At 37.3% G+C, this 24,338-nt stretch overlaps 1 long non-coding RNA gene across 1 annotated transcript; it reads right to left on the minus strand.

Moving 5' to 3' along the window:
* Positions 1-2,167: 2,167 nt before the first annotated feature.
* On the minus strand, positions 2,168-14,342 carry LOC136302277 (uncharacterized). The gene is made up of 3 exons (XR_010724026.1): positions 14,255-14,342; positions 6,876-7,018; positions 2,168-2,229 (listed from the first exon to the last, which is right to left on the minus strand). It is a non-coding gene; the product is annotated as an uncharacterized lncRNA (long non-coding RNA).
* Between the last annotated feature and the right edge of the window lie 9,996 nt (positions 14,343-24,338).

Consider the following 24,338-nt stretch of genomic DNA (forward strand, 5'->3'; position numbering starts at 1 on the left):
GTCAGTCCTTTTCCCAGAGCAGGAAACTAAGAGAACCATAGCAAAAAGGAGGAACTTTTGGAGAGAGGAGCCTGGAGACATGCTGTCCTTTTCCCCAACAGCTGATTTAGGAATGAATTACGAAGACAATACCATTTTGCTACAATAATCTTTAGCAACTGATTTGTGTCAGAGTTACACCTTAGGGAGACTAGGTTTTCTCCAAGGCATCTGTGCTTCATTAGCAGATGTAACTCCAAAAGGTTCAGGTAATTCCTGTAAAAGGTTGAGAAAGCATAGTCTGAGCAGAAAGAAGGAGAAATACTAGTGAAGATTCACAAGTCTCTGTGGTCTGTCAAGGCAGTAAATTCGTAAATTCAGTTCATATAATCCTCACCCTTTCAAGATTGAAAGTGGTGGGCAATATTCTTCTGCTACAGCAGACTTGCAATTTTAAATGTCTGCAATGGCAAATTGCATAAAAAAGCATTAGTTTACATTGTTACCAAGCACTGCTGTTTTATGAAGCCTCTGAGGTCTCCTACCACTCTCTGCACTGCCCTAAATAATCATCTCTGTGCCATCTAGTGCCTTTCCTGGACGTGGTCTTCCATCTGACACCCACCAAACCCTTTCTCCACCAGTTTAAGCAGTTCTTTGGTATTTGGTGGCACATGATGACAAATAAGACATCTGTTCTGCAAAACATTTAAATACTGTTGTGCTCTTACTCTCCTGAAAAGTGCACCTGAACATAATGCTGGTGTAAATACTGTCTTTCCTGAATAAAAGAAAAGAAACTGGCAGCCTATACAGGTATTATTAAACTCTCTTCTCCTAAATTCTCCATCTTGCACTGATGCTAATGCACTTAATTACATTAGACCTGCAGAATAGTTTAAATACAGGTTAGATGATGATCATTTGCAGATAAGGCATACATATGTCCAAAGCTAGGTGATTATTTCTTAGTTTTAAACAATTTCAACTAATTGAATATTTATGCAACTCTACACTTTGTCCTTTATCTTTGCATTGAATGAGTCTACTTAATTTATAGCAACTAGGACACCATAGAAATAAAAGGAATTTTGCCTACAATCAGATCACTTACATTTGTGTTGTTGTCAGGTTGGCTGTCAAAGATTTTTAGTTTTGATCTTTGTGAGGCTCAGAAAAATTATTGCTATTGCATATGAATGGTTTAGTATTAAAATTTAAAATAGGAAATGGCTTGAAACCAAGTATAAATTAGAGAGAAATTACTGAATTTTTTAGGATCTCAAAAATTTTACAAAAGTGTTTTACATAGATTTGATTTACATAAAGAATTCAGCTAACAATTCAATCCTGTGAGCAATACTTACAGCCATTTCTGAATTCGAAGAGAAAAGAAAAATTCAGATTCTTGTCACTACAGATAAAAGTTTATTTTATATACATATATTTTTTCACGTCTAAAGTTAGTAACCTTTAACCTAACACTTCATACTGAATTTGATTTACAGTTTCATCTATTTTCTTGCAGACACACAATTATCTGGCCTGGAATTTTTGCAGTTTTTTAACAGAGACTTTGAAGACACTTTTAGAATGAAGAACATCTAAATGTTAAAATGCTAGTAAGTGCTAGTGCAGTATAATTTTTTAACAGTCTTTTAATTTTCATTATTTTATTTTTATTTGTGAAGTTTTTTCACACATTTTATGTAGTGAAAACCAGAGTTCTGATATTGCAAATCATTTGCTGAAGGCTCACTGTATTTTTATTACAATATCTAAATATAAAAGGGATTCGGAAATAGTTGTTCTCATCCATATTTTCAACAGCTGATGGATGTGCTGAAATGCAGGTGATAGCACAGGATAGAGAAGCAGAGTCTGAAGAAATGCTGACAGAAACTAGGAAAAGATTTTAAAAAGTGGAAATAATTAAATAAAACTTCAAAGTTATTTAATTTTGCTGTAGCATTTATGAGGCTTTCTCCATCTTTTCTGTCATTATTTTATGACTGCTAGTTAAGGAAATACAAACTCTCTTGATTGTTGTTTACCACGTTCCAAAAACTTTGATACTCCTTGAATACACAATACTCACAAAACAAACCTACCACAGACAGAAAACATATTAATTCAGGATTTCTTAAGTTAAGAAATGCAAACATAAGGGCCATCACTGTCCAATCACATACCTGAATGACATTTACCAGTGGTCCCTCTGCCTCATTCAGCAAACAGCTGGGTAGTGCTCTGCAGACAGACAGCAATTCAGTATTTTGGCAATGTTTTTCCCCACAATGTTCAGGTAAGGCATTGTTTTGCCTTATTTATCACATTTACACTAAACTACAGAAATACTGTTCTAAAGACAGAATGGTTTATTTTCTCAAGATCTCTTATGCTGCTTGTGAACACAGGATGTTTCACAGCTCACTTGGTACATGAAGAGGGGAATAGAGTCAGAAACTAAAGAGAGATGTTTCTATTCATTTATGTACCCAGCCTGAGTTGTCTATAGCTTGTTTTCAAAGTATCTAATAAAAGCTGGAATGTCACATTTTGAATGCAAAAAAGCCAAGGTCTCTTTGGTTTAGCGTGTGCTTGTGTAACAGCGTAAGTAAATTCAGCTTAGCCCATAGCATTTAATGGTCTCACTCAGCAAAACTACACTTCAGTGAACAAACACAGTGTGATTATATAAACTATCATACTGTGTAACTAGCACACTGTGTGCCCACAAGAAAAACAGTCAAGATTGGTATAGTCTTCTACCAAAATTGCAAGAATGACGGTGACAGCTGCAAGAGCCTTTCATGGCCACAGGTATTAGTTTCCTGCAAACACACTGAGGTTGCTACTGCTTTTTCCGTCACTCAACCCAGAAAGTAAAGTGCAGTGCCTTCACTGTGTTTTACTTCAGGGCAGATATGATTGGAGATTATCCTCACAGAGCGTTTTTGTTTTCTGGCTTTATTTGTTAACATTTGTAAGAAAGCTCCACATTTTCATTTTTTCAGTCTCTGCACAACTGATCTTGCTCTAGCCCTCTGAAAAAAACTGTTATGAAAACAAGGAATGGAAGTTTCTAGCCTGAATGCGTTGCTTTCCTAAAAGTGAGAAAGAATTACAGTAAGCATTGTAGACAAGCCTGAAAGGACAAGTTGCAGGCCTTTTTCATTTTGGAAATTCCTTTTGCCATTTGATTATCAGCATGCATGTGTGCTGCCACAGCACAAAGGAAGATGGGTTTAGAATTGTCCTTCCGATTTTTCTCACATAAACTTACTAAGTTTCAAGATACAAACATACAATTTGTTTTTATATTTGGTTTTACTGCATTAAGATTTAAGCAGCTCTCTTGTATAGCACTTAAATTTAAACAAACAGTTCTTCTTCAATACAGTCAGATATTTGATTCTGCCCTCATAGCAACTTTTCTTGGGAATTGGTGTTTATATGGATCTTACATTGTGACAAAAGGAGCTGTTGAAAAGATCTAATCACTCTGCAACACAAAATTTGAAGCATTTTTGGGACTTCAAATATAACACCATACAAAATCAAACAAATACAATTCACTTCATTAGGCAAGAGAAGTAGCAGAGACCCTTTTGTTCACCAGATGAATTTTTACTTTTGTCAAAATTCAGAGAAGTCTAGCACAAGCAGTTCAAATGATGTTGCCTCAAAGTAGTACATTTAAATTTTGTAACAAGTACTGCACTATTTCATGTTTACCCTCAGCAGCTGGCAGCCTCCAAGTTTAGGAGAAAGACCAGTCTACACTTGAAAATGGGTGTGAATATGGAAACTAGGACTTGTAGATTGAACCTAATCAAACCACCAGGTCTGGTATATTCTGTAATTTTGTCTCAACCAACCTCTTCTTCCACTAATCTTCTTATGCTACTAGCACAGCATATAAATATAATTTACATCAGGAAGTGAAGCATGTTGAAACTTCTTCACCAGTGTATTCTATGTGCTTCTCACATTTTCACATTTTAGCCATTATATCTAACTATAAAAAGCTAGGGAGAAAAAAAAAAAGTTTGACTTCCCCTACATGTTACTCAACTTTCAAATAAGTGTAGAAAAAGTTCTTTCACTTTTAAAACACAAATCTCTAAAATTCTCTTTCTTTTAGCTGAGGAAAATGCTTCTTTCCCTATAACTTCGCTGATCCATGGCCTGGTCAGCATCCATTTTGCTTATAAAGGATTGTTTAGAGGATTTAATGATAACCCTTTTATGGGGACAGAAAGTACATTTCTTTATATTACAGACTCTGGTTGCAGCTGTGCTCCCAAATTTCAGAACATTTGAATTGCTTACAGGGAACTTGAACTACTTTTTCTGAAACTAGCTTTTAAAACTCAGCAGTTTAACCCTACTTCAGTTTTCCTTTGATCTGCTGAATGCCCAACCTGCAGTATTTTTAAGTGTTCGTTGACAAACTTTCAAATTCCAGTCCAATTAATTTCTTGCCTGACTTTGACAGAGCTTCTCATGTAACTGCATCTGTCTCACTATGAATGAAAGGCTAATTTTTGAGACTAAGACTCAAAAGAACTATCATAACAAACTTTTTAAACCTACTGCATATGATTCAGTCTCAAGCATTAGTTCCAGCACATAAAACAAGATAAATTTCTTTATACATCTTTCTAGAAGCTTGTCTTCAGTGGATAAAGTTTTAATACAGTGACAATATTTCTCCATAGTTTCAGTTAAACCAACCTTGAATTAACAAATATTGTAAGGGTTAACTCAACTGAATTAATCAAGCTAGAAATGAAGTCTATTCTAATTCAAATTTCTGAAAATGATGTAAATTGCAAAAGTCCAGCTTAACAGCCATTATGAAATCACTCAGAAGACGATGCCTGTGTACTGAGAAATGGAACTCTGGATGAGCAGTGTAAGTCTGAAACAGTAACTGGTGATGTTGGCAGAACAAGAAGACTTGGATTCGTATGTGTAACATTTTATTTAGGAGCAGTGAATTAGCATATTCTGGAAAGTAACAGACCCATATACAAACTTCTCTTCATTCTCCCACCAGTACAATAAATGTGAAGTATACATTTTCACCTGACTGAAACAACCTGGTCTTTCAGCAGTCGTGTGCATGGCATGCAATGCTGTAAAACTCTTTGCTCTGAGACCAGATAGGAACATTTCAAAGTGCAGACTGGCCATGAAGCAGTGCAACATCCTTCAATCTCTCTGTTTGCCAACAACAGCTTTATGAGGCTGTTACTTCTCTCACTGCATCATGTCAGAAACAAACATCACCTCTGGTCAAAGTTAGGCAAAAAAGAGGGATTGTCAGAAAACACTAACACAAGTCATGTTAGATAACTGCATTACAGAATGGATGAGAATTTTAGATTATCTGTGGTGAATAAGTACACAAACTTAATCTCACCAGTGGGTAGTATTTATCCAAGTTGTTCTTTCTCATTATTGAATTACCAGCTCTTGCAACTGTCTGAAGTCATTAAGAGCCATTCCAGACCATGTGTGAACATACGAACCTACTCTAATTAGAGGCTATCCCACAGCATCTGCAGCTGCTTTTTAGTTGTTAGACTATTGCAAGTCCAAATATTCTAACGAGAACAAGGGTTTCCAGTCTAACACCTAAACACATGAAATTGATTTAAATGGTTACAATAGTGGATGACTTTTCCCTGCATTCTGACTGAATCAGCTGCAAAGGAAACAGCCAGGTTGCAGTCAAGTGACATGAACCATTGACGTCTTTTAGGAAAAAAATCTCAGCAGTATCTGAAAGGTCACAGTAGAGGACTGAGACTTTGAAACTTTAACAAGAATTATGCTATTTCCTCTTGAGTACAGCACCACCACAAACTCGTTTTCTGTGTTGTCACTGGACTATTTCTCTAGCAGAGGAATTCTGTTTGGTGAGAAGAAACATTTCTGCCCATAGTAAATGTTACATTTTGAAAAATCAGTTTATAGCTGTCAGGAAAATAATAAGATTAGAGTGAATTGAAGATCTGCAGATGTTTCTGTAACATTATGCAGATCCAATGACAGTACTGTGTAATATTTATTTAAAAAAAAAAAAACAGACCACAGCCCCAAAGATATGGTTATCCTCAAAAGCACAGTACATCACTCAAAAGGCATGTAGTACAAGAATTAAGATCCAGAAATGAATGTGAGATCTATCAGTACTTCTACTTTCTAAAGAAAGGTTTTAATCTGAACCCCTTGACAACCAAGATTTTGTTTTCTGTGGTAGTGGAGCTAGTGCTTTTTACCAGATCTTATAAAATTCTGTGTAGATTCATGCTTATGTGTGCAAATAGTGGAGGGTTGTGGAACACCATTATAGAAAATTAGACCAATGTGGGTCCCTCACTATGATGATAATATTAACGAGATTAAAATATTTAGTTACTATGCTTTGAAACACAGGAGAAAAAAAGGGCTGTTTCCTTGTAAAAGACCACCTTGTGATTTTTCTCCCAGTCCCTTTTCCTCATCAGTCCTAATTCCCACAGACCTGTCTTCTGCAATCCTAGGGGTGGTCAGAAGAATCCCCAGTGAAAGCTCCTACACAGGGACTCAAATGCATGAGAAGTCTATGACACATATAAACATTAGGAAAAGATATATACATCCATATATATATATACATTTATACACACAAACATATGAAAGCAAATATTACTAGTTATCTCCAGAATCACACATTGCCTCCACTGTGCTATGTTGCTATTTCATGTCAACATTTAACACAGAATGACAAAGGTTTTAGTGAGATTTTTGAAGCTGGTTGGAACAGAGTCCACTTCGTCCAGTGCAGGAGGCTCTTCCAACACATACCAAAATAAAGGAATGTACAGAGGAAGGGGTATTACCTTGAAACAAGAAATGCAGTTCCACTGGAGCCCATGAAGTTGTCAGATGTGTGGTCAACCATGAAATGTGGTATCAGTGAAGTCAGGCTGATGGAGTTGGAGGCTGGAGCTGGTGTAATGTTTTCTGTGCTGGGTGCTTCATCCTGCAAAAATCATTTGTTCTACTGGACCCTAGATTTGGAATTTAATGCAATGTTATCAGGGAATGAAATTACTTTGCCAGTCAGGGATTTTTCCATTAGTTTGTCCTTCTGCAGGATATTTTGGCTTTTATTGTGCATCCTATGAGTGACTGGGCAAGTGAGAGATGGAAGCAATTTGGATTAGGCGAAGGAATAACCACTGAGTGAGGAGAAGACTAGTAGCTGATCCTGGGGGAGAGATTATCCTACCAGCCAAGGCAAATGGGATTTGTCTTTTGGCTGAGATACAAAATCATGTTCCTATCCCCCTATCCCCAGTAAAGAGCATAGTTTTTTATCAAGCAGGTTGTAGAAGGAGCTTAAGGAATTGTAACATGGCTTAACACAGAACATGTGAGTGAAAGACTTGTACAGAAACTGCTGCATGCAGCTGGTACAGAATGACTGATTCCTGTTCTCTGGCCTGCTGCAGTCAGAAGTTAGAGAGGCATCTATTAAGACCCACGTAGCTGTGGGGACCTGCTTTCTAGCAGAGTTGTCCCACTGCATACATTGAGATGCTCGATGAAAGCACAACTCTACACCATTTGCTTCTGGTGTTTCTGCAAAGCTGAAACTTGGATGAACCACGTGCACCAAACACATCTGGTGCTTCAGGCTTTTTAGTATGTGAGTCTGTTTGCTTAGGCTGCTGTGAGCTCATTCAGGAGTCTAGCACCAGGCTCCTAGGGAGTACCCAAAAGAGAGATTTCATTTTCAAAAAAGATATTCCTTTGGATATACAGTAGTCATACCTCTTTATCAGACATATTTTCTGCTCCATATACATACTGTAAATGTATAGTGTATACACTGTAATCTCTCCGTTTTCCCTGAGAAGTCACCTGGCTTTATAAGGCAGTATTTCTGCACCATTATTCTACCTGGGAGCACAGATCCTGGCCATTCTCCTACTGGATATTGTATCATTGCAAGCACCTCTTCCTGCTCAGTTTAGGAGGCTGAGGTGAGTCAGGTAACAGAATACCCCTCAAAGGCTGTGGCTTTATTGCTGTTTTCTCTAAGTAATTGAATAATAAAAAACATTCTTCCTATTTCCCCACCTTAGCAGTGTGGCTGAGTGACCACTTGCATCTCTGACAGCAAAATCTGGTCAGGTAACTTATAAAATAGTATGTATAGCAATGGTGTAAGAAAATTGCCCATGACAGCCACTTAGTCAAGACAGAATTTTCCAAATCTTCTTCATTATTAACCTCTGGATACTCTGACCTTGCAGGATGTAGCATTAGAATTAAACTGAGCAGAATGCCAAAATACCTGCTAATTAACTTTATTTAACTTCCTCTAATATCAGTCTATGAACAGGATATGATTTCAAATAATTGGGCATGTAAGATTTTTTAAACTTCCTTAATTGTTTTATTTTATAACTGTGTTAACCAAATGATTTTTGAACCTTTTGGATTTGTACATTGTTAGGGCTGTTGCAGTCGAGAGGTGGTCTGTGGCTTCCCTTCTGTAGGCAAGAGGAATCTAACATTAACATGACATTCTTAGCTCAGTTTAAAAGGAGGTATGCTGAGCTCTAGAGATTAACTGCACAAAATAATTCTGCATAATAGAAATGTAAATCAAGAGACGAAGCATATTCCTTTCAATTCAGGGAATGCAGGCAAATCTATGTACAAATACAGACAAAAGCCCCAGTTTTCATACTAAATTAGGAAAGGAGTACAGCAATACTCCCTCTCTGCTTCTTACTGAACCATCTGCCTATTTATGATACTGCTGATACTGCCAGGAACTCTTCCCTAATTTTACAGAAATCAAGGAGAATCTTACTGGTTTTAATAGACCATTACACAGGTTGGACTTCTATCTTTGCTGGGGGAATTGTGCAATTAAAGACAGCTGCACTGTGACTATACAGCTGCAGTTATTTCTCTTTCCTGAGAGAGAGAAACTGCTGAAATGCAGTCTTGCTTTCACAGGACACCATATAAGCCTGTCTAAGTCACTCATTAATGCCTCTGAGGATAGTGACCACTAGAAACACACAAAGTAACACTCTCCAGGTGAGGTGCTCCTGGTTCTATCCCCTCTCCTCTGGGTTTCTGATGTTTTCATTGTCCCTTGTAGTTTCATTGTAGGTGCACTGGTTGATCTGCACCACTGAAGTGTTGAAAGTGGACAATATCCATAATATTTGGGTTCTTCGTTACATCAATGCCAAAAGAATGCTTCCTGCCCTTGCTCTCACATACCACACATGATGGCAATGAAAGGATGTGTGTAATTGCTAAGCACACTAGAGGAGAGAACTGGATGTAGTAACCAGCCCTTAAGTTGTCTCTCTTGTTTTGTTTCCTTATTAGGTGTGACTAGTAGACATAGAAAATTAAAACAGTCTTTCCATAAGGTTATAAATCCCCCTATCAGCCACCTGAACAGAAGAAAAGAATGATGTTTCACTAGAAGCTAGTTAGAATGAAGCATCCTCAGTCGCAACTCTAACCCATTTTGTCTGGTGAAGCTCTCAGCAGAAAACACAAGAGTAGATTTGGGCACAACTGCAAATCTGTGCAAATGTAACACCACTGATATTTCAGTGAGCAGCAGAGCACAAAGCAAGAACAGAGGAACAGGGTGTGCTATTCCTGACAGTAATACAATAAGAAGACAAAACAACTTCAGCGTTAAAGTTTTCTGTTTTGGAAACCAGAGAAAAGAGCCATAACCATGCAAAAGGCCGTGTAATTTTCTTTTGCGATGTTTTTGCACTGACTGAATTGCCACAGGCATATCTCTGAAACACTGAGCGTAGCCAGAAAAATTCTGGAATAGAGATATTGTGCAGGTGCATAGATAAATGCATGAGAACTTTATGAAGCATTAAAACACCAGTAAAAAAATAAATCTATGTATATATGTATATATGGGAAGTGCAGGTTGGACATGCTGTAACATGTGAAATCTTGCATTTACTGGGGGATATTGCCTCCTACTTACAACTTGTACTGTGCTATGCACATATTACCATTAAGAGAGAATGAAAAAAAAGGCATTTAGTAAGAAGTATGAGGTTTTGATGGGATGGACCCCACTATTCCCAAGGCAAGAGCTGCTCCTGTTCTCTTTGTCTGGCTCAGCACCATTCTCTTTCTCTACATCACTTCACTTTAGCAGTAATAGGCCACCTGGGCATTCTAGCAAAAGTAGGTTCTAGGTCTGCACTGAGACTGAACAATGATTCATGAACATGCTGTAGTTCCTTCCTGGCCAGAGCATGCCTTTATGATTGCCTGCCATAAAGCAAAACCCACCAAAATTTAGAGCTAGTGTATGTTTATCCACACATATCCACACATAAACACTCACAACGATTTGGCACATGGTTAGCATATGAATCAAAAATAGTTGTGATTCCTTCAGTTTAGATGTAAAATTCACACTTTGATGCATGATCTTTTCAACTCCATAACACTCCTGTAAAACATTCTCTTTGAAGAATAGAAGCGGGGGAAGGGGGGGGGGGGGCGTGGGAGGATTTTTGCTTAGAAAACCCTAGAATATTAGAAACTTCTCAATTGACTGATACCAATATCATCCTTCACATATTCACGGGATGTTGGATTGCTCAGGCAGAAGAATTAGTGCAGTTGTACTGCACATGTGGTTTATTTAGAGGCAGTGAAGGTACTGTAGCAGGAGTAGGAGCAGTAATGGGAAGTTCATGTTGTACCAATCCTTTTATTCTCAGTTATTGAAGGAGACATACCCAGACACACTGTTTATATCACCCTGTGAATGAAGATAACTTTGCAGCTGGCAGAAAGAAGTTGCCCTTTTATTAAGAGCAGGCCAAAAGTTCTCTGAGAAAAGAGTTCTGCATAAGAAACCCCAGTAAGGGGGTCATGTCAGGGTCGTTAGCTATGGCTGCAGAATACCCAGGAATACTCAGTGGATGAACCTTCAACATAGCTAGAGGAGATTTGCTTTCATTAGATAAAGTCTTGTACAGGAGTGAAATAGACCTATGAGGCAGGTGCTGCAAATGAACTGACTTGTGAACGTTCTAGGAAAATCACTGGAAAATGATTTTCTGTTGCAAGAGAAATTAATCATCACCATTTATCTCCAGTATATGCTCGTGACTACTCTGCCAAATAAACCTGTATGCATTTGTCATGTCAGATGGTGAATGTTTATCCCACCACTTTGATGTTTTCCCTCTCACGTGATACAGGGTTCGATCCACCTTCTGTGACAACCATAGGGCTGGATAAGACTTACTTGCAACTGGTACAGATTATTTTAAACAATGTGAAAACAATCTTCATCACAGCAGAGCTTAAATGACTTTTGTTAGGCATCAAGTACATGAATAAAATTATGTGAGTTAACTTCAGGATACTTTTAAAAGAGCTTCCCTTCCAAAGAAATTCTGTTTTATGTTCTAGTACAAGAAGTAGATTCACATTGAACAGAGAACATGCTGTTCTCTGTGATGATGTGCTCTGAAGATGGATGTTGCCCTTTATGCTGAGAGAACATGTGAATTCACTTGACTTCTTTCAAACAAAGCTCAGTATGCAGAAAAAGCTTGGCACATTTGCTTCTAAACAGGCTAAATTTTAATAGCAACCTTTACTTGACAGGGCACCATGGTGCCAACATGCTAAACAAATAGAAATACAGTGTAGCAAAAGACACATAAGAAAAATAAATTAAAGAGTTTGGCACCATAAATGATAGCATTTGCTGTGTACTCGGCAAACAAGGGGTGAAAGAGCCCTGCTGTCAGCAGGCATGCAGGGCCCTGCCATGCTCTGTACCTGCTCTGCTGCATGAGGCACTTGTGTCCCTGTACCATAATATGCTATGAAATATTATAATAAAAGAAGTACATCAAAAGTAAAATGCCTCCCTCTTTAATTTTTTTTTAAATTAACCATTAGGTGAAAGTATGTAATCTTTTCTGTGAGAAAGATGTTTTAAAAATTGGCTTTGCTTCCATCTACCAAAAAAATTGACACTGTGAAAAAAATTGACATAAAAAGTCAATGTTTTAAGTGATGACAAATAATCCTTAAAAACAGACAATTCATGGATAACTGTTTAGAAAATCCAAATTAAGGCTTACAATATTATGTTAGAACTATTACCCTGATTTGAAAGCAAAGGGAACTAAAACATGGGAAACTGTTTTTTATCAAACAAGCATGAGCAATCCCTCTCATTTCACCCAAAAAAGAAGAAATTTGCTGTAAATAGTTCAGGAAAAATTAACATCCCAGATTATACATTGATATGATATATTGGTGGCTCTCAAATTTATAGTAATAACACTAATTGATGCTTGCTTTAACTGTAAGAGTTTACATCTAGCATCAAGTATTATTCTTATAGAAAAATTATTCTTCTTAAAGAAAAGACAGTCCGCATTTGTATACGTACATAAAAGGCATTCATGGACTGCTAGTCTGTGTGAAAATTGTTATTTCTGTTGGAACTTTTTTTAAAAATTGTGTCAGCATGAAGAATGGTTTCCATTATCCCAGTTTTTTTAACATTTATTTTAAATGTCCCTATCATGTATTATTGATTTCCTTATAATAGCTCTGAAACTAAAGAAAAAAGATTTCTTTTACTGCAATTCCCATTAAGACCTCAGAGAAAATGTTTTTATTTTACGCACTTTGAATGAGTGTTTAGTCTTCTAATGTACCTGGGAGTTTAATAAACCCTCTGACTGTTTCCAAAATGTTCTCTTCAATGAAGAAAGGTTTAAAACCCCAAAGATTTAAAGCTCTCTGGGGACAAAGCGGGTTGCTGCAGGTATTTTGAGTTACAAACAAGACTAAATTAAAAGCTGTAAACCATATAAGATTACTCCAATTTTGAATTAGAATCCTGCTGTTCCTTATAAAACCAGTTCATCTACAAAAGCCAATTTCTTTCCATGAACTTCTATAGAAAACAGCATTATCCCTTCACTTCAACTTTAACAGTGCTGCAATTAGCCAGCTGCATATTAACTGGTTACATATTGTAAAGATTTTTTTCAAAGTACTCTCTTTATATAAAAAATTGCCACTCTTGAAGACAAGACCCAGCCAATGCTACCAGAGAAACAGCCACTATATGCACTCTGTTAAATAGGACATGGTAAGACTACTTTTCTTGCTGATTTGACCTGCAGTAGGCAGAAACCACCAAGAGAACTAATGAAAATTTGATCAGGCATATGATTTAGGAATTACTTTTCAGCTGTGTTCTCATGATGACAAATATACAAAGGAAGAAGAATCCAATATCAGGTAAATTCACACTAAAGCAAAAATGATAGAGTCCTCCATTGATGCCCATGGATAAGTTTTAGTGCAAGGATCTTTAAGCAATATCATGTTTATATATATATATATATGTATATATATAAAATAAAGAAATAATAAAGAATCCTAAGATGGATTTTCCTGCAACATAATTCCTCCATACACTTGCCACATTTCTATATCATTACCATCTAGTCTTTATTTATATTTGCTCCTTGGTAGAAAGCAAGAAGTCAAGATCCCATCTGTCTTTGAAGGTGATGGCAAAATGTTCACTGCTGAAATATAGCGAGAATACATTTCCAGAAAGAAATGCTTTGTCTGTGAGCATTGACAGTAGTTGTCTTGACTCACATAATGCATATGGATACTTAAAGAATATTTGAAGAATCTCACATTGATAAAAATACGAGTCAGGTTTCAGACTGAGATAGACAAAACAGCAGGAGGAAGTACAGCCTTCTGTCTCTATGCCTTCTGAAGACACAGGATACATTATTAGACTGTACATTAGATATACACCTTCTCTGTCTGTCTGTCTGTCTATCTGTCTATCTGACATGCAACTGTTCACATAGCCTATTAATCTGTAGTTAACAGTTGAGCCAGCTCTGACTTCAAGAGAAAACAAGGCAGGCTGGTGGCCCTGGGAATTTTGAGAAGAAAACCAGAATTGACTCCAAAGTGATCAAGCTATAGAAAACCCCATCCATTACAGTGTTCCTTCATCATGTTGTAAAAACAGGATATATCTGAAATTAACAGGTTGTAGTGGTTTGAAAGCAAAACAAATGAGAGGCTCCAAGTCAGAGATACAATTTAATAAGAAGAAAAGTAAAAAAGTAAAATAAAATAAATGCAATGATACAAAAGACCACTGACAGAGTCAGAATACTACCTGAGCAGGGTGATGGAAGCAGTCCAGATGAGGTATTTTCCCTGAAGCAGTGATCTTGTAGCAAGGTCTGGTTGCTCTGTTCCTCTGGGAATCCAGTGGATAAGGGCCTCCTGTACTGTCCCAAACCCCAGATTATATCCAGGCTGGAATGCTTGGTTCCTCCCCCTGGGCGGAGCATCTCACAATGGGATGATGGGTCATGCAGGGGGTCCTTGATGGCCCATTAAACAGAGACAGCTCCTGGAGGGAGTTATCTGTGAGTCATGGGCAAGGCATCTGATGGGCCATTAACAGAAGATAATGGCCCAGAGGGAGGGGGCCTGGGAAAACACTGCCCCACCTGGATTCAACAGTTCATCAAGATGGTGATAGAATACTTTGTGCACATCTTATACTACAACCCAGGACACAGGTGAAGAACACACTGATACCAAATTGGTTTGGGGGTCTTTTCTGACATGCTGAGTGTTGAGATTATTATATTTTGACAGCTTGCTCCTGACAGTAAATAAGGATTTTAAAACCCCATGGCACATATAATTGTATGCTTTGTCATTTGTTGCAAAGGCTCAAAGAATGATTCAGTGTAGACAAAAGCACAGCATTTGTGTGAATGTGTTGAGAAGGGAACTGTATTTGGTTAAAAATAAACTCCTTTGGAATAGTTCTGCAAATTAAACAGTATCAATAAAGGATTCTTTTCCTGAATTTCTAGAAAGAAGCCTGAAAAAACCCTTGAAATTCACTGTCTATCCATTTAATCCATTTCACTCTCATGCTTTAAAAGTGGTCATCACTGTAGTTCCTCCAAGGACCTTCCTCTCCCTCTCCTACGCACTAGGAATGCTTCTGCTGGTTCCGAAGTAGATCTTAGAAAGCCTCACAAGGAAAATCACTTTTAGATGCTCCTCTGTCTCTAGAAGCTAGGCTACTTCTACCTCTCTATCTACATACCCCTCTTCTCTCTTCCTACATACCCCTCTTCCACACACTTAGCCAAGGAGGGCACTTTTACAATACCAGTGAACATGGAGCCCAATATTCAAGTGGGGAGGAAAATAGTCATACTAGCTTTATATCTTAGCCTCTCCCTTCCCTCACCCAAACCCCAGGGAGACCAAATTTTTGACCAGGCTGTCAAATACTGGGGGAAAAAAAAAAAAATCTTTGTTCTGCTCCCCTGTGTAACAATGGAACTTCACTGGGAGTTGTTGCATCATTAGGCCAGATACTTTTCAAAATAAATTGAGTCAATATGGAATATCAAACACATTTTTTCAGACAGACTAGAGGGTGAGATTAGCTCAGTAGGCCTTTTTTAACTAAATCATACAAAAAGTGTTTTTTACCATCATGGAGATTTTGAGAAATGGATAATTAATAAAGAAGAAATTCATTATCACTTTTTTTCAGGTGACTATGAAGATAATGACCTTATCTCCTATGAATAATTGTACAAAACTTCTTCAAAAGTGATTCATAATTTTTGATCATGCAAGATGTGCAAGAACATTCACTAAATAAGTAACAAAAAAAATGCTATCATGCCTTTTTCATGTCTCTGGCAGATAACTAAAATGTGCAGAACTCTAAAAATATCTGGTGGCAGGATATATAAGCTCTATCTTTTCAACTTCCTTCTTTAGATGTGCAAAGAAATTTAATTAAATGAATCACTGTATGAAGCATCACACTTTGAAAAGCACAGGTATAAAGGGAAATTTCTGGTATCTATAAACCAGAGCAGAAATAACTCATATAATGAGCATTTCTTAAATAATATTAGCTTAATAGGGGGTTACAGTTTTTTTCAGATTGATCAAACCATATCCTCTTCACAGGGAGTGAGATTAAAGAGAGAGCTCATGGTGACCAACTTTAAATGCAGTAAACTGATCCTTGTAAACTCTCTCTCCAGCTTTCCTTTTCCTTTCCTCTTCCTCTTTCCCCTTCCCCCTTCTTCCCCTGCTCCATAAAGAACCTTTTTACAATGGGCTCGGTGAAACTGTTTTAAGAATACATCCCACATTCCTCCATGCAGTTCACCAGAGAAGTCAAATTAAGATATTAAGAAACTCTCGGGGCAATAGATTTCTAGAAAATTCAAGTACTCCTAGTTGGAATGTATTGCCAAAAGTACCCTGCTTGCTAAAACAAGTGGCTCTGTGTAAGCAGCTCTCTGGGAGCAGTTCTGTTGATTGCTGTATTATGACACAGAGAGGGAAGGGGAAGATGCTGACTTAGATAATTGATCCAAGACTCCACTATAGTCTGTGCAATCACTTACTTGGAGGTCAGGAGAATTTAAAAGGAACCAAGTTTCTAAAGTATATAGACATTCCTAGGTGTAATTACTATTTCCTCAACGGTTATGAATTTGTCATAAGTGCCCTCTTCAAATATTATAAAAGGAAGTCGAGTACATCTTCAAAAAATAACCTTTCCAATTGCCTGGTTCTCAAGTCCCTACCATGCAAATATATCAAGAGCTGTCTTGACAGATCTTGACAGACCGCTTCTAGCAAGAAGGCAGCCACAAGTGCTTTGATTAAAACAGGGTCACAAAACTTCAGGCATCAGAGGTCTGTTGTATTTTCAACTTCTTTTGAATCTACCATTGGAATTAACATGTATTATTAGGTTCCAGAATCTACAGTCCTGTGCTGGACCACTGGCAATTTTACACTGAGCAACACCTGCAAACCCCATGAGTCCTTATATGCAAGGAGAAAAAGTTTGCTCAAAAACCCCCCAAAACAAACAACAACCCAAAACCCAACAATGACCTTTGTCTCAGCTGAGTTATTATGTAAGTTTAACAAAGGGAGACAAAACTTTGAGAAATATGAGTGTTTTGTTTAATGAGAACAACTATTCCTGCTTATGCAGCTTCTTTGAGGGATTACTTCCCTGGTGCCACAGTTTTCTGAAGTGCACCCAAACCACCGGGTGTGTTAGCGTGATCATTGTATTTGAATTTCAGATAAGAAATTTGTCTTTTCCAGTCTGAGGGGAATACTTCGGCTTTTTTAAAGTAGCACAAAGGGTCTGCATCAGCATAATAGTAATGCAAATATTATATCCCAACACACAAGACAGGGTGAGAAAATTATTATCAAGTTGAGATCAAGCTGAAATCAGTGTGTTGCAGCAGGAAATGGAAGCTGCAGAGGAAAATTAAATATGAGTCCTTAAAAAATGTAACCCTTTACAATCTGAGATGATGTGATGAGGAAGAACATCATCAAAATACCACCTTTGGTCCAATTTTGCTTTCAGGTAGGTAGGTGAAAGCCGGCTAAACCAGTGGTGCCAGAAGGCAGAATTAATATGAAGAAGAAATAAGTCCAGTGTCTTCTACAAACTGCTACTGAAACCACTGAACTCACGAGTAGCAATCACACACCTGCTCACAGGGCTTCAGCTGGTGAATTGGCACCACAAGCAAACACTGGAGTTAGACATGTATACAGCAATGTTTGCACATACAAACGTTTTGCTTGAATAAAACAGAAAATGCATAATTAAGAGGGGGAAAAAAAAAGAGAGAAAAATATGAGCTAATCACAAATTTTCTTGGAGGAATTTTTACCAGTTTTGTTTTAGTGCTCCAAACACTTCACTGGAGATTTTGTGAAATAAAAAATACACATACCTTGGCATAGCTCTGCTAGGGCAGACTAAAAAATGTTAAGACAATTCCTTTCATAAATACACTGACAGGAAAATGAAGTTCTTACAGTTGTAAAAATGAATCCTTCTGGAGCTGTCCTCCAGAAATATATCTTGCTGGTAAACAGCCTGAAAAGACTCATCTCAGAGATAGCTCCATTAATTTTCAGACATCACATTACAGGAGGCAAGCACACAGAGTAGGTAAGTAGTCTGGAACCTATCCATGGAACACGCTCTAATTATAACTTGTGTGTCATCTTTCCAATAGACTGTGTGTTTACGAGAAACTGTCACTAACATTTGACATATGGGAGAGCAATTGGGTTGATCAGTGGTTTTAACTTATGGGATCTTGAGAGGGTCTTATTTCTATTTATGTTCTTACTTCTCAGTACAGTGGCATGCCGTCAGATGCTGTAGAGCTCCAACATGGGTGAGTAGTCTAGTTTTCTTGGGTAGTCAGCAGAGAGAGTTGACCTCTGGAGGCCATTTTAGAGCACATAAATTCATCATTGTTGTTTACTTATGGAGCTTAGATTCCTGAGAGAAGGCACATAAATCAGGTCATTTATAAGCATTAAAAAAATGCCTCATCATTAAAATTTCAATAGTGTATATCGATCTCATAAGTAAGTGCAGAGCTTGATCAGAAATTGCTTTTATTTTTTTTCCTGCCAAGGTGAGCAAGTAAGCAAGAGCTTTAATGCATCTTTATCTGATGACCTTATTTTTAATGACTGATTTCTATAAAATGAGTATAATGAGCAGCAGGACATATACTTGTACAAGTGAGTGTACTTTAAGTGAACACTCCCATTTACACAAATTACTGGAAAGTTCTTTTAAATATGTGTCTTGAAAGTGTTTGGGTTTTTTCACCCATTTTACCTGTTAGATTGACTCAAATGAGTAATGAGGTGGTAAATAAAGAATGGCATCCTTTGCTGCTGATTTTTCCCCTTTGTGCAGATCCAAAGAGTGCTCATCATGGGACAGTATTTAAATTCCTTGGGAAGGAAAGTCAACACGATGTGAGAATTTGAAAGAATCATATGAAAGAGAACCTTGCAGTTAGCAGACTGGGAGCCTGAAGTGATCAAATTTTGATTTTCTAGTCTCATATTTTTAAAACTAAAGTCATAAAAATACAGAATTTCTTTATTAATTAATAGGGAAATTACACAGGTGATGTCTAGCCTGGTGAGTAGCTGTCAAGTAAGGTTAAGTACTCAGTGAACTTTTCACTTGGGGATTGAGTTCTAGATAAGAATCCTGGAAATCCAGCCAGGCCTCTGTTGTTATTGGTTACTCAGGTTTATTTATAAAGGTTTTTTTACATTAATTTGATTTTATACTGCCTAGAAACGTATTAACATATACTTGTCATAGTTCCAAATTTGATCTGAAACCCCCTGAAGAATAAGGGCATGCAAGGGTGCCCACACACACAAATATACAGAAACAGCTCTCCACCTACAAAATACCAGTAAGGAAAATAACCAGAAATATCAAACCAGAAATATCAAAGTCTAGGTAGAGAACCACAGAACTAATTTAACACATCCTATTTAGATTCTTAAGGTGTTCTCCAAGATTAAAAGTGTCTTGGCTTTTTTTTTAAATCACCATTCTCTTAGGACAATGGACTTATCAAAAGGCAAATAAAATTGGATGTTTTCAAGGAAGCAGTGCTTCAATAATAATGATTAAATTCCTGCTGCTCCAAGACACTGAAGGGACTGTACCTTATCTTTCTACAGCAATTGCCTACAATTCACTGACCTACAAGGTCCTTTCTGGATCTGAACTTCTTTATGTAGCTGACAAAGAAATTAATTTGAATAATTTTCAATTTTGGTTGTTATTCCTAAATATCTTTACAACATTTATGTGTTTCATGTGAAAGAAAGAGGGAAAATACTGGGCATGTTTTAACAAGCAAACCCACAGCTTCAGCTGATTATTAATTTTCAGTGAACAAAGCTTATTGTGAGCCAATATGAATTTGAAGTAAATAATATTGTTGTGATTCAACCCCAGCCAGCAACTAAGTACTCCCCCACCCCTGATGGGGAGAAGAATTGGGGGGAAAAAAGCAAACCTCGTGGGATGAGATAAGAACAGTTTAATGACTGAAACAAACCCAAATATACTAATTATACTAATTAGAATGATAACAATAATCATATTATTTTTATTTAATAAGAGAGAGAGAAAGTAATAAAGCCCAAGAGAAACAAGTGGTGCATAATTTAATTTCTCACCACCCACTGACCAAAGCCCAGCCCATTCCTGAGGAGCAATTAGCAGGACCTGACCAACTTCCCCCAGTTTATTGACTGAAAACAACATTCCATGGTTCTTTGCCCAGTTTGGATCAGCAGTCCTGGCCGTGCTCCCCCAGATCCTTGTGCACCTGCTCACTGGCAGAGTGGGGGACACTGGAAAGTCCTTGACTCAGAGTAAGCACCACATAGCAACAACCAAAACATGAGTGTGTAATCAACATTATCAGCCCACTAGATCCAGAACACAGCACTGTACCGCTGACTAAGAGGAAAATTAGCTCTATCCCAGGCAGCACCAGTGTCTGGGTTTCTTAATATATTATATTTTATGTGGTTAGTAAAGTTCAATACAAAAGGGTCTGACTTGTAACAGCTTTTGAGTAAAAGGGACTCTAGCACAGCAAGATGTTAAACACTTTTTTTTTTCCCCATTCAGCTGTATTTCTTTAGCAAAAACTCTTAAGCAAATTTCAGGGATGATTAATCAAAGGAGTCAGTCAGGACCTGTTCAAATCTGTTGTTCTTAGGAATTCCCTTCTAAACAGCACTTCCAATCTCTAAGATTACTATTATGCAACTGCATTTACTATGAAAGACTAGAATGAGCTAAGGTGGCAATCCATTATTATTCACATGTCAAATAAGAGTGTCACACAATGACTAAGAAAATTAGAAATTATTTGTGCAAATACTTCTTTATTTTTCAAATTTTTTCCACTATTTGTCATTAGTCTTAGTAAAGGAGGTACTAGGGCAGGTCCACTGCCAAATGAAACACTCATTACCCCAAGCAAACCCATTAAGAAGGGATACTCAGGCCACTGAAATGTCAGCTGTAAACAACTGCTGCTTCAGTGGCTGACTTAATACTTGTTCACAACAATCGCAGCAACAAAACCTCTTTCATTTATTCTATTTAGTATAAAAAGTCCCCAGATTTACAGTAAGGGACCTAACCTTGGCCCAAATTCAACAAATTATTTAACCTGTGACTACTGCTCTAAAAAGATAATTTTCATCCTGCCTTCAGGCAAGAGCTGCATTTTTGCTGTGCTATGGGACCAAGTAGCGCTGCACGAGGGGAGCTGGTTGGTCAAACCACACAGCTGATTCTGGGGACCCGAACTCCATAATAAACACATTTCCAGCAGTTTTATCCTAACCCCACACAGTCTGCTTGAGGCACTGGACATCCACCTGCTACTGCAGCACATGATGTGCACTCTGAAGCGTATCATATCCCCAGCTCAGCTTCAGCTGTAAGGCAGCTTCCAGGCTCAGCCTGAGTGGGAAGAACTGAATTACAGGAACAAGTGTCAGCTGGGGATTTGTTTCAAAAACACACTCCTGAAGAAAATTAATACGCTAATGTAGATATAGCCTGAGTGAACCCCTGCATTTCCTTGCATTCAGCCTTAATTAATGTGCTTTCTATGTCCTTCACTTCTGTCCTTGAGGATTTAAGTAAGATTTATTTGGAATAAATCTCCAGAGACTATTTTATGCAGGCTTAAATCTGTGGCTGAACTGCAGCAGTAACTTCAGGGGAAGTGACCTTATCCAAAGCTGTTTGGATACACTGCATTCCACTAATACAGGGATTGTGCTTTGTCCATAATCATTTAACCAGTTCCTTATTATATTTAAACTCCCTGTTTTTCCCTTCCAGCGGATTAGCTCCTCATTGTCATTCAAGGGAATATCAGCCTTTAAAATAAATACAAACTCAATTTATTTGCAGGGATTTAACAGTTATGAATGGATCTGTACTTCTGATTCTGTTCAAGTCAATTATTATTTCTTTCTTGGTGTGTGTGTGAGAAAAATTTGAAAAATTTAAAATCTGAATCTGGACAGCAAATTTGAATCCAGATGTCTTTGATCAAAATATTGTTCTATAGTATGACCAGAATGAAAAGTAGGGAATATTTAGTGCTTAAAAAATACATTTAAAAGGAGAAGCCATTCAGTGATCATCTGTCTTTTAATTCATGGTGAAAAATAACAGACCTTCCTCCATGTCAGTTAAAGATGATTAATCAAGAAAGGTCATTTTATCCTTCAACCATTTCTTCACTGACCTGAACTGACAGAGTTCAGTATCATTTAGCTTAGCTTTATTCAAAAACTGAATCTAGTTTTAAAATGAAAATGCACAAACTCAGGAGACAGTTGAAGCAAGACAGATCAATTGTGGGTAATTTCCTAGACTCTTAACGTTAAATCTAATAAATTTTATGAATAAAAAAGTTAATAAAATTATTCTTAGCACAGTTTGTGATAAGAATGAATGTTTCTAACACAAGTTTTAATGGTTGGTTTGGCATTTAGTTCAGCAGGTTGGCATTAATCTGAAAGTAGAATCTGACTCATTACCTAAAACTATATGAGCTACCGTCAACTTTTGCATATAGCTACAGTATGATGGTACTTCCATGATGCCTTGCATTTCTGTGCATTTTGTGTCCAGTCCTGATGAGATACAAAATATTAGAGGGGGAATCAAGGCAAAGGGACACTACCCTTGAAAAAACAGATATCTGATGGAATAACCCATGGTCCAGGGCTGATCCTGAGGCCTTGGTGTGAACTGCTGCATACACAACCCACAGGCAAAGCACAGTTTAGATCTTTATGAACCAGTACTATACCTTGGTCAGTCACCCATGTGGAAGCAGGTGGGTTCTTCAAATGGAAAGGATCTTGTCCTGAAACCACAGGTGTTTGATCCTGATCCTGATCATGAGTTTGAGTAATGTAAACAATCCAAAGAGGGAGGTGTCACTGAGGGTGCTCAGTGCCTCTAAACTCAGCTTCTCACGGATCTGGTGTTGCAGCTCACAGCCTCATTTCATCTGCTGCTGTCAAAAATGCTACTCCTGCCTCTCCATACATCCCTGCATTACACCAAGTAAAAGCAGTGAAGTGTTTAATATCATTATAGTATAAATATCTTTAAGAAACTTCCTTCATCTTTTTAGAGTGCTCGCTGCTTTTTCATAAGATTTAATGTTGCCTTTGAAATCATAATCGATTATGCTTCTTTTTCAGCATAAACATAATCTCCTCTGAGTAATAAGTGATTAGAAAAATTTTATCCCAGAAAAGCAGCATATCAATTTTATTTATAACAGTGAAGGAAATCCCTGAAGAAACAGATATTTACAGAAAAATTACCCTAAAGTTAGAGTTTTCTCAGGAAACTACATCTTAATACCCTGTTTTTCTTGATCAGCATATCATGCATTTGAGCATAAAGTTGGTAGCTCAAGTACAAAAATCACTTGCTACAAATCTCTCAGGTTTACCAGTCATACCAAACAACATATTTGTCAACTACCATTTAGGCTTTTTTGCAGGAAAAGTGGAAACCATGATGAACAAAGTTTGGCATTTGAGTCTTTTGCCAACCTATTTGATGGTAAATTTTTCCTCAGACTTCAATACTGCAGAATTACATTTTCTTTTTTTTTTGCAGTGACGATGCCTTATTTATACAGGCAATATTCCCTGTAAGGACCTTACAAAAAGGTTCAAGATAATTGGTAAACTGGAGAACACTCCATTTATGAAGTTTTGTCCAATTTCCTTGAAAATTACTTTTGAGATGCTAGTTCTTTTCTTACAAACCTATTTTCTATTGTTTGTATGGTCCTTGAGTTAAAACTTAAAACAGGTTTATTGTATTGCCATTGTATTGTCATTTCAAGTTTGTGTTAGATGATCTGCCACAAGACAGCCTTATTAAACGGATTTGTATTGTACTAAATATGTAATTCAACCCTAAATTTTCCCTAGGCTGAAAGATCTCAGGCAGTGTGTGCACAGCCATCATCAGGGAGTTGTCCTCTGGTCTCTCACACTTCTAAACACATTTCTATGCTCTGCTTTTTCCTATTTCTTTCTCTCTCTCTCTCTCTTTTTTTTTTTTTTTTTTTTTTTTTTTTTTTAAATCTCTGACAGGTCATAATTCATATGCAATGCAGGGAACTAGTGCTCTCTGCTGTAAGAATTGACCTCAGCCCAATCTTCATCTATGAAGTGGGACGTAATGCTCTTGCTTTTCCAATCATGGAAAGTAGCAAGTGCTCTTTTATAAATCTTCCCAAGCAGACAAGAAA

Source organism: Chamaea fasciata, unplaced genomic scaffold (genome assembly GCF_029207755.1).
Source record: "Chamaea fasciata isolate MVZ Bird 193981 ecotype frontalis unplaced genomic scaffold, bChaFas1.0.hap1 SCAF_1, whole genome shotgun sequence".
Classification (NCBI taxonomy): Eukaryota; Metazoa; Chordata; class Aves; order Passeriformes; family Sylviidae; genus Chamaea; species Chamaea fasciata.